The sequence below is a fragment of the Triticum urartu genome, chromosome 3 (assembly GCF_003073215.2).
Source record: "Triticum urartu cultivar G1812 chromosome 3, Tu2.1, whole genome shotgun sequence".
Lineage (NCBI taxonomy): Eukaryota > Viridiplantae > Streptophyta > Magnoliopsida > Poales > Poaceae > Triticum > Triticum urartu.
This window is the reverse complement of record NC_053024.1, coordinates 301268625-301279967: the sequence shown is the minus strand read 5'-3', so window position 1 is coordinate 301279967 and position 11343 is coordinate 301268625.

Sequence of the window (11343 nt, the reverse complement as noted above, 5' to 3'; positions counted from 1 at the left end):
ATAATACATTGCAGCCCGAAAATGGGTCAGCACATGGAATATGCTGGCAAAGTAACACAGTAGAGCAAGAACAGAATAATGCTATCACTATATGCATATTTGGCTGGTGGAAAGCTCTATGGTTATAGTTTTTTTTTGCGAAAAGCAAATTTTTCCCTACAACAAAGGAATAGATTTTATTTAACTATCATGGTAGTTGAAACATCATTGAGAAGGTTCTTCCAACTCAATCCCAATTAAAAGTAATTATTAACCCAACAGTATTAAGTTTAGAGTGATGAGATACATATGATAATCCAAGTACTAGATACTCAAGATTTGTCCATAACAGGGGACACGACTAACCATGATTAGTTTATACACTCTGCAGAGGTTTGCGCACTTTTCCCCACAAGACTCGATCTCCTTCGTTGGATTTCTTGCACAACATGATGTTTGAGAAACGGATGATCGAGACACAGTCTTTCAGAAACATTAACTCTCTACTCCAGATAGACTATACCACCTACAACCCACTACCTGCTAGTATATCTCTTCAAGAGCTTCACGCAACTTACTCAACTATGCTAGAGCCCATAATAACTTGTGGCTGCACACAGAAGTTTCTAGCATGAAATATCTCAGTTCCCTTTGAGCCTGGGTGGCGGACCGTAGGATTATCACACGGGTACTCCGGGATATCCTAGGACAACACTGGATTCTCCAGGTGCCCAACAAACAATCCACCCAGATGTGTATTTAAGTTGCCGCCTTAAGTTGAACCGTTAATTAATAACCTCACATCTGTCATGGTTTCACTCAAACCCAATCCACGTCTACGAGCATAGCATAGCAATATGAGCAATACGTAGAAGTAACTCCCAAAGGTTGGATAATAACAGGGCAATAGGTTCTACCTCATCAACTACTTCCGAACCCACATGTTATCAAGTCCTAACCATGCAATGTTTGAGGATTGAAACTAATGCATAAAAACTAGGTGATAAAGGGTATGATCAAAGTGTTACTTGCCTTGCTGATGATCCGCAAAACCTAGAGACTCGTAGTAGCACGCTTCGCACTCCGGGTGTTCTATCGCAAACAAACAATAACATACATAAGCAATCAAGCAAAGAAACACAGGTAAAACTCAAATAAGAGATCTAACCAGAAAGTTCAACTTAAGAACTCTAGTTTGCAAAAAGAATCAAATCAAACGGAGCAACGAAACTCAAACTACGAAAGAAACAAGATCCGTTTACTCATCTGGACTAAAGTCAAATTTTACTATATCAAAATCTTGTTCAAGTTGGTTAAACAGAAAGAGGGTTTCGAGACAAAGATCTTGGCACTTGAATCGCCTGATTCCGATAAACGAGAGAAAAGATAAATTAAAACGAAAATCGGATCAGAAATCGCGATCGAAAATAATCGCGGTAAATCCGAGAAAAAGAAAACTGACGAACAGGCTAATGAACGAACGTTCGTTGTTTGCGGCTAACAAGTGAACACTGTTCGTTAAAACGAATGCACGGACGAACGTCCGCTAAATAAACTAAACCGAGAAAAACCGGCAAACTGATCTAAAAAACGAACCTAGGGTTTTCTAACGAACCGGGTTTTAAAAATAAAACCGAACGGCGGCAACGGCGGCTTATACCTCTAGCGAGGAGGGGCGGCTCCGGCGAGGCGGGTTGTGGTGTCGGGTGGCGCGGGCAGGCGGTGGCGGCGGTGGCTGCAAACGGCGGCGGCGTGGGTCGGGTGGCGGGGTGCGGTGCGGGGGCGGGGTATTTAAAAGAGGGGGCTTTCTTGGGGGAGGGGGCAAGGCGGCGCGGGAGGAGTCCAGGCCGGACTCGGTGTCAGGCGGCGCGACGGCGCTCGCGGTCTCCTGGTGGGAGACGAGGCGCGGGCGGCTGGGCCGACTCGACTGGGCTTCGGCCCAGTCGGGCGCTGGAGATTTTTTTAAATAATTTTGACAAAACTTAGATAAATTCTAGAAAAATAAATAAAAATCTAAAAATGACAAAACAAATTTTAACCGTCTAAATAAAATATTTAGAACAAGATGAACATTTTCTTGGCCCTAAAATGCAATTTTGAAAAACGTGCAATTTTTCTAATTCGAATAAAGTAGCAATGAACTCCGAATAAAATCCAATATTTGATTTTAATACCCCGCCAATATTTCATTGATTTTGGAGAAGTCATATTATCTCCTCTCATATATTAATATGAAATATTTTCGGAGAGAAAAATAATTAAAACCAAAAATCCTCGTTTCAATATTTGATAGAATTCAAATATGAAAACAGTGAAATTCCCAACTCTCTGCAAGGGTCCTTGAGTTGCTTAGAATTTCGAGGATCACGAAAGAAATGCAGCAAAATATGATATGCATGAATGAGCTATGTATAAGATTCCAAATTGGAAATTTGGGATGTTACAAACCTACCCCCCTTAAGATGTATCTCGCCCTCAAGATTCGGGTTGGCTAGAAAATAGGTGTAGGTGGTATTTATGAAGATCATCCTCTCGTTCCCAGGTGGCTTCATCCTCGGTATGGTGGCTCCACTGAACGTTGCAAAACTTGATAACCTTGTTGCGGTTGACTCGGCTGGCATATTCAAGAATCCTGACTAGTTTCTCCTCATAGGTCAGATCACTGTCCAACTGAATCGCCTCCAAGGGCACCATATCTCTTAGCGGTATATCGACCATCTCAGCGTGACACTTCTTCAACTGTGAAACATGAAACACATCATGAACTCCTGACAGTCCTTCAGGTAACTCCAACTTATAAGCAACCTCTCCCATACATTCCAAAACTCTGTATGGTCCCACAAAGCGTGGCGCTAGCTTTCCCTTAACTCCAAAGCGCTTAACTCCTCAGAGTGGTGATACTCGAAGATACACTCTGTCTCCAATTTCATAGGCTACCTCCTTCCATTTTGAATCCGCATAACTCTTCTGTCGGGACTAAGCTACCTTCAGTCTACCTCTAATCAATTTAACCTTCTCTTCTGATTCCTTCATCAAATCTGGTCCGAACAACTGTCGGTCTCCAACTTCATCCCACAACAGCGGTGTCCTGCACCTCCTTCCGTATAAAGCTTCGAAAGGTGCCATATTCAAACTGGCCTGGTAACTATTGTTGTACGAGAACTCTGCGTAGGGAAAATTGTCATCCCAACTAGATCCATAATCTAGCGCACAGGCCCTCAACATATCCTCCAGAATCTGGTTGACTCTCTCGGTCTGTCCATCCGTCTGCGGGTGGAATGCTGTACTAAACTCCAATCTTGTTCCCAAAGTCTGGTGCAGCTGATGCCAAAACTTTGAGGTAAACTGTGTTCCTCTATCTGATACGATGGTCCTAGGAACTCCATGCAGACATACGATCCTGGTCATGTATATCTTGGACAACTTCGCACTTGTATAGGTGGTTTTCACTGGGATAAAGTGAGCCACTTTGGTCAAGCGATCAACTACTACCCATATAGAATCATATCCTGATTTGGTCCTGGCTAATCCGATGATAAAATCCATGCCAAGTTTATCCCACTTCCATTCTGGTATCGGCATAGGCTGTAACAATCTTGCTGGCTTTTGATGCTCAGTCTTCACTCTCTGATATACATCACATACAGCTACATACTCGGCAATATCCTTCTTCATACCAGTCCACCAGAAACACTCCTTTAAATCCAAATACATCTTGGTGTTTCTGGGGTGTATCGAGTATGGTGAGTCATGGGCCTCCTGAAGTATTAACTTCCTGATCTCTGTGTTGTTGGGCACATAAACACGGTCCTCATACCATAAGGTGTCGTGCTCATCTTCACGGAAACCTTTATCCTTTCCTTCGCTCATTCTCTCTTTTATCTCAGCAATCTCTTTGTCATCCTTCTGAGCTTCTTGAATCTTTCCTAACAATGTCGACTGAACTTCCATTGTTGCAACAAATCCTCTAGGAACAATCTCCAATCGAAGTTCCCTGAGATCTTCTGCTACCTCCTTTGGCAATCCTGTGCTTACTAGGGTATTAGCATAACTCTTTCGACTCAAAGCGTCTGCTACAACATTGGCCTTGCTTGGATGATAGTGAAGCTTCATGTCATAATACTTTATAAGCTCCAACCATCTCCTCTGCCTAAGGTTCAACTCCTTCTGTGTGAAAATGTACTTCAAACTCTTATGATCCGTGTACACATCACAATGGTTTCCAATAAGGTAATGTCTCCAAGTCTTCAATGCATGCACTACGGCAGCCAACTCCAAATCATGCGTGGCATAATTTAACTCATGCGGTTTCAGTTTTCGCGAGGCATACGAAACAACTCTTCTAGAAAAACATCTGGGTAATCCTTCACTACAGGCACTTCCTCCTGAACAACTCCCGTGAGGGTATTTGCTTGGATACTCCTAGGCGCATGTCTAGATACATACTTGACCCTTTTTCCCTCCGGGGTGGTGAGACAACTTAATTTACTAACACAGGTAACGCTTCCTCCATATTTTAACATCCAGTCCATGCCTAATATCACATCTAATCCTTGTGACTCCAAACTTATTAGGTCTGACGGGAAAACATGGCTACCAATGGTTAAGGGTATCTGGTCGCACCATCGACTAGCCATATACTCTGCTCCAGGTGAACTTACTAACAGAGGGGTACTAAGGGTTTGGGTTGGTAGTTTAAACTTATCCACGGATTCCCTTGATATGTATGAATGCGGTAAAAGACTTAACCAAAAACTTACCAATAACCGCATCTGGCTGCTCTTCAACCTCCTCCACGTTAACGTGGTTCACTTGTCCTTTGTTGAATGGATTAGGCTTCTTTCTAGCGCTCCCGTTACCGTTTCCATTCTTCGCTTCAGGGCACTCCGTGGCATAGTGTCTAGTCTTCCCGCACTTGAAACAAGTAACGTGGCTTAGGTCTCTCTTGGCGGGTGTGGCTGGATTGGAACGATTCTGATTGTTGCTTGCTCCATTCCCATTCCCATTCCTTGGGCCAGTATGATTATGGGTACTTCCTCCATTGTGGGTGTGGCCTCCATGGTTATGAAAAAGTCCTCCCGAGTTCGGGGTTAGGCGAGGCTTCTGCTGAGCTCCTGAGTTATACCTTCCTTGTCCATACTTCCTCTTACGGCTCTGTAGGATCGAAAGTATGTCTAGAGGGGGGGGGTGATTAGACTACTTAACCAAATAAAAACTTAACCTTTTCCCAATTTTAGTTCTTGGCAGATTTTAGCTATTGTAGGACAAGACAAGCAATCATCACACAATTCAAGCAAGCATGCAAAGAGTATATTGGCAGCGGAAAGTAAAGCATGCAACTTGCAAGAATGTAAAGGGAAGGGTTTGGAGAATTCAAACGCAATTGGAGACATGGATGTTTTTCCCGTGGTTCGGATAGGTGGTGCTATCCTACATCCACGTTGATGGAGACTTCAACCCACAAAGGGTAACGGTTGCGCGAGTCCACGGAGGGCTCCACCCACAAAGGGTAATGGTTGCGCGAGTCCATGAAGGGCTCCACCCACGAAGGGTCCACGAAGAAGCAACCACCCACAAAGGGTCCACGAAGAAGCAACCTTGTCTATCCCACCATGGCCATCGCCCACAAAGGACTTGCTTCACTAGCGGTAGATCTTCATGAAGTAGGCGATCTCCTTGCCCTTACAAACTCCTTGGTTCAACTCCACAATCTTGTCGGAGGCTCCCAAGTGACACCTAGCCAATCTAGGAGACACCACTCTCCAAGAAGTAACAAATGGTGTGTAGGTAATGAACTCCTTGCTCTTGTGCTTCAAATGATAGTCTCCCCAACACTCAACTCTCTCTCATAGGATTTGGATTTTGTGGAAAGAAGATTTGAGTGGAAAGCAACTTGGGAAGGCTAGAGATCAAGATTCATATGGTAGGAATGGAATGTCTTGATCTCAACACATGAGTAGGTGGTTCTCTCTCAGAACATATGAGTTGGAATTGTGTATGTGTTCTGATGGCTCTCTCCGCGAATGAAGAGGAGGTGGAGGGGTATATATAGCCTCCACACAAAATCCAACCATTACACACAGTTTTCCAATCTCGGTGGGACCGAATCAACAAACTCGGTCGGACAGAAAAGGTAAACCTAGTGACTGTTACAGATTTTCGGTGGGACTGACATGCAACTCGGTAGGACCGATATGGTTAGGGTTTGGGCATAACGTAATCTCGGTGAGACCGATTACACAAACTCAGTGAGACCGAATTTGGTAATTAGCTAACCAGAGAGTTGGTCAGGAAAACTCGGTGGGACCGATTTGCTCTTTCGGTGAGACCGAAAAGTTACAAAAAGGAAACACTGAATTTACATTGCAATCTCGGTGGGACCGATTCGCTCTTTCGGTGAGACTGAAAAGTTACGAAAGGGAAACAGAGAGTTTGCAATCCCATCTCGGTGAGACCGAGATCCCTATTGGTAGAACCGAATTGCTTGGGTTTGGCAGTTGCTTATGACAAGTGAAACTCGGTGGCGCCGGATAGGAAGAATCGGTAGGACCGAGTTTGGCTTAGGGTTTAGGTCATAAGTGGATATGGGAAAGTAGTTGAGGGTTTTTGGAGCATATCACTAAGCACATGAAGCAAGAGGCTCATTAAGCAACACCTCATCCCTCCTTGATAGTATTGGCTTTTCCTAAAGACTCAATGTGATCTTGGATCACTAAAATATAAAATGAAGAGTCTTGAGCTTTTGAGCTTGAGCTAATCCTTTGTCCTTAGCATTTTGAGGGTTCCACTTTCACCATCCATGCCATGCCAATCATTGAGCTTTCCTGAAATAATCAACTTGGAATAGCATTAGCTCAATGAGCTATATGTTGTTATGAATTACCAAAACCACCTAGGGATAGTTGCACTTTCAATCTCCCCCTTTTTGGTAATTGATGACAACATATAGATCAAAGCTTCGACAAATGATAATAAGCATGAAATATATCGTCGCTTTGAGAAGTATGTGATAAGTAAGAGCTCCCCCTAAATTTGTGCATATTTAAAATTTGCTTTGGACTGCAAATGCACAAGGAGTTAGAGTCATGGGTTACTCTTCCATGTCACATACATCTTGGTGGAGCGCTTAAAATGATAAGAATGAAATACATGCACTCATCACCAAGAATAGTGAATGATCACATAAGATAGATAAGATAATAGCATTAAGCAAGCATTAAGTGTAGCTTATGATCAAACACATGATCATCAATGTCTCACGAGAAATGACATAGTATCTCAGGCACTCAAAAGCAAACAAAGTTCGAAAAACCACCAAATAAAGCAAGAGAGAAAAAAGCAACACTCTCTCTCTCGAAGCCTATGATCTATACATTTTTCTCCCCGTTTGGCAACAAGTTACCAAAAAGTTCCTAGAAAATGCATAGTGCTAGATCGACGCTCAGGCTTGATCTTCAGGTGGTGGTGGAGTTCGGATCACTCCAAGGACGAAGGCTTCCGTAGACGTTGGAGTTGGAGCTGAGGTAGACGCTAGAGCTGGTGGAACTGAGGCTGTAGCTGGTGCAGAAGTGGTGGCTCTGGTGTCAGCAACTAGCACTACAGACGACCTCGAGCCTCGTGGCACTCTGGCAAAGGCATCAGTTGTAGTCCTGCCTCTCCTCTCCTGCATGTCATCCTGGAGCTGCTCCACTACAGTCTGAATCTCTGTCACCTTGACATCCAAGTCATAGAACTTTTGTTCCATGATTCTCTCTAAGCTTGCCTGGTTCTGAGTTAGGTGGCTAGTCCTTTCTCAATCCGCAGGGTGGATGCAATTAGGTAACCAAGCTGCTCTTGTTTAGTTTTCAAGAAATACTCAGATGCCTCCTCTTGAGTTGGCATCTTGGCAGCTTTCTCCTTCCTTGCCTTCTCCTTCTTTGCTTGTGCTTGTGCAGGCGATGGTTCATTTTCAGTCATCACAACTTGATTGTCCTCAAAATCTGGACGGATGGGCAGGTGTTCCTTGTCCAATAAGTATATGCCTGTGCCCATCTTGGAGTTGATGAGCTCCTGAATTTGAGGGGCATATCCACAACTCCTCTTCTGATCTGCTGCAGTCCTCTTGATGGTTTCTACTATGAGGCTCATCACCTTGAACTTCTGAGGCACATCAAATACATGTAGCAAGTTGATCGCATGGCCTCTGATCATCTTGTGATCTCCAGATTTGGGCAACAAGGTGTGCCTCAATATCCAATTGATGGTTGGCAGCCCTGACAGAAGATAATGCACTGAGCCAAATTTGAAAGTGTCAAGTGCTTCATTTGGAATCTCCTTGTACATGTTGGACATAGAGTTGTGGTCCATCTTCTTCTTAGCATAGATATCCAAGTCATCTACTTGCTCCTCTGGGGCATTGATCAGCTGAGCCCATTCAGCAACTGTGGACTGGTACCTTGTACCTTCAGACATCCATGTGATCCTACCATCTGGATAGAAGTGTGCCGTGGAGTAGAATTGCATGATGAGCTCCTCGTTCCACTTTGTGAGCTTCTGCCCAACAAAGTCTGCAACTCCACAAGCACTAAAGCTGTCATACACTCCAGGGTAGTGTTCCTCATTTTCCTTCATGTACTCCCAATCAACCCATCTCATATCACATACAATTAGCTTCTTATCAAGCAGCACTGTCTCATAGAAATCCTGCTGTTCCTTGGTGTGAAATCTGTAATCCACAGCAGTTCTTCTCCTTGAAGCATACGGATCTGCTTCTCTCCACTTCCTGAGCCCTGAATCTCTCCCGAGTTTCATATCCTCAGCCACAGGATGAGCATCATTGTGGTCTGGGATCTTGGGCTTGAGTTTTCTGAGTACTTGCTCTTCCTCATCTTCTTCAGCAGCTTCAGGCACTGGGGCCTTGTTCTTCTCAGCAGCTTGGATGCTTCTTGTATTTCTCTTTGGCTTTGGCTTTGGAGCTGGCTTGGCCTTAGAAGCAGCTGCCCCTGATCTTATGGCATCACCCATCATTTTGGGTGCCTTAGGTGCTGGTGCAGCAACCTCTTCTTCTTCATACTCATATTCCATGATGGAAGCCTTTCCAAGCACTCTGGCTACGGTCTTCTTAACCCTTTCCTTCCTCTTCTTGCCTTCAGCAGTAACTGGCTCTATGGGAGTGGGCTTCTCAGAAATCTTGGTTGAAGCTCTAGCCTTTGGCATAGGCTGCCTGCCTGCTGGCCTTTTGATTTTCATCCCTGGCTTTGTGCCTTGAGCTGGTTCAACTCTCTTTGATGTGGCTTCCTCTTCTGCCACATAATCCTCATCCTCAGAATCTGAAGTTCTCTTCTTTCTCTGTCTGGTGGCAGCTTTAGGCAGATTGCTAGGAGTACTCCTGCTGCCATCATCTGAAGAACTTGAGGGACTAGTTCCCTCACTCATCTGCACTTGCTCTCCTGACATGTTCTGGCTATCACTTTGGTCTGACATGATGAACAAGCTGACTGCTGACCCTGTGAATAGTTTATAGATGAGGTAGAATAGATGAGCATCACAAAATGCAGAGATTTCTGCAAAAGAATGATCCAAAAACTTAGTTTTAGTTTCCCATTGAAATCATCTCGGATCTACCGATTTTTAAACTCGGTGATACCGAAGCAGTTTTGGAACCTAAACTAGTGAACTCGGTCAGACCGAGTCATAGTTCGATGGCACCGAGACTGCTAGGGTTTCACAAAGTTCCAAAATCGGTCACACCGATAAGTAATTCTCAGTCAGACCGAGTCTCACTTGTGCAATGGCATAAGCCAAATCGGTGGGACCAAGTTTTTCAACTCGGTGGGTCCGAGATGGTTTCGGCGGAAACCTAACCCTAAAATTTTTGAATCAAAACTAATCTATGAACGCATTGACTGGATATGAGTGTTTCAATCGTGGCAAGAATCATGATGATCACAATGTGCTAAGAATCGGATTGGAGAATAGCACAAAGATCAAGTCCATACCCTAGTTCGGCGGAGACTCGCTACGGCGGCAACGGCGGGGTAGAATTCCCGTTGACAGCGATGGAGACCAGCGACTGGAGGCGGCTGGCGGTGAGAAGACGATCCGGAGACCACGTTGGCAGAGCAGGCTATCGCGCGGGCGAAGGGGTTCGGAGAAATTTCCAAATTTTGCCCGTGACTATATATAGCCCGACCCTGTCGGTGTGACCGAGTGGAACGACTCGGTGGCACCGAGATTCATAACTGCAAGCAGTTACTGAAACTCGGTGTGACCGAAAAGTTCAAATCGGTTGCACCGAGATCGAAAACCTAGATCAACTTAATGATCTCGGTAGGACCGAAAGTGGGGTACCGGTCAGACCGAGAATCATAAAGAGGTTTTGGAAGTTTAAGTCTATGACGAATCGGGGACTCCGGGCGCTCCTCACACATAGTGGTTCGAATCTGACTTGATAAAATTTTGTGATGTAGCATGAATAGAGTTTGAGATGAGAAAAGCATAGATAGCTAGAGGAGGTTCTTAGGCATTCTTGTCCATCCACTTGGTAAAAGGAAGTAAAACCAAACAATCAAAACAACAAGTGGATGTCCTCGAATGAGTAAAATATGCAACCAGCATGCTCACACAATAAAATGGCAAATGAAATATGAGACAAGGCATGCACAACCAATTCTAGCATCTATCAAGCAATTTGCGATGACAAGGTCATCTATATATGAGTATATTGACTTAGGAGTCAAGTGAGAACACTTGATCATAGGTCATACTCATTGTTTAAGCTCAAGTGGGGTTACCACTTTTACATAAAGCATTGTTGTGTTCACATCTTTAGAGTTGCTTTAGCTCAAGTCTTAGAGTAAAGCTCCCCCTAGATGTGATATCCCCCCTTAGAGGGATGAACTAACCTCGGGTTTTGTCGATGATGACTTCATGTAGATGTTGAAGATGTGGATGCTCAATGTTGATGTAGATCACTTGGAGCTATCCATTTGAGTGAATTGCACTTTCAATACCTACATGGGTTAGTCCCACAAGGAACAAACAAGGATATCCATAGACATAGAGTGATGCACACACAAGATGATGTCCATGAAAACTTTTAGGTTACCTTGTCCCTTGTCTTACCAACAAGAGGGTTTGTGACTCCTTGAACTAGTGCAAGATGTGGAAGTTGATTGCACTTGTTCTTGCCAAAATGATAAGAGTGGAGTATGTTGGCGGAGTCACCCTCAAGAACTCTCTAGTTCTTCTTCTTTTGGATCCACACCATCTTGATGGGAATCCTTGGAGTTGTAGTCGTACTTGATGAAGTGGAACTTGAAGTAGTCTTGGGAATCCACTTGACTAAGGTCTTAGGAGCTTCTTCAAATGCATCAATTTCCTCTT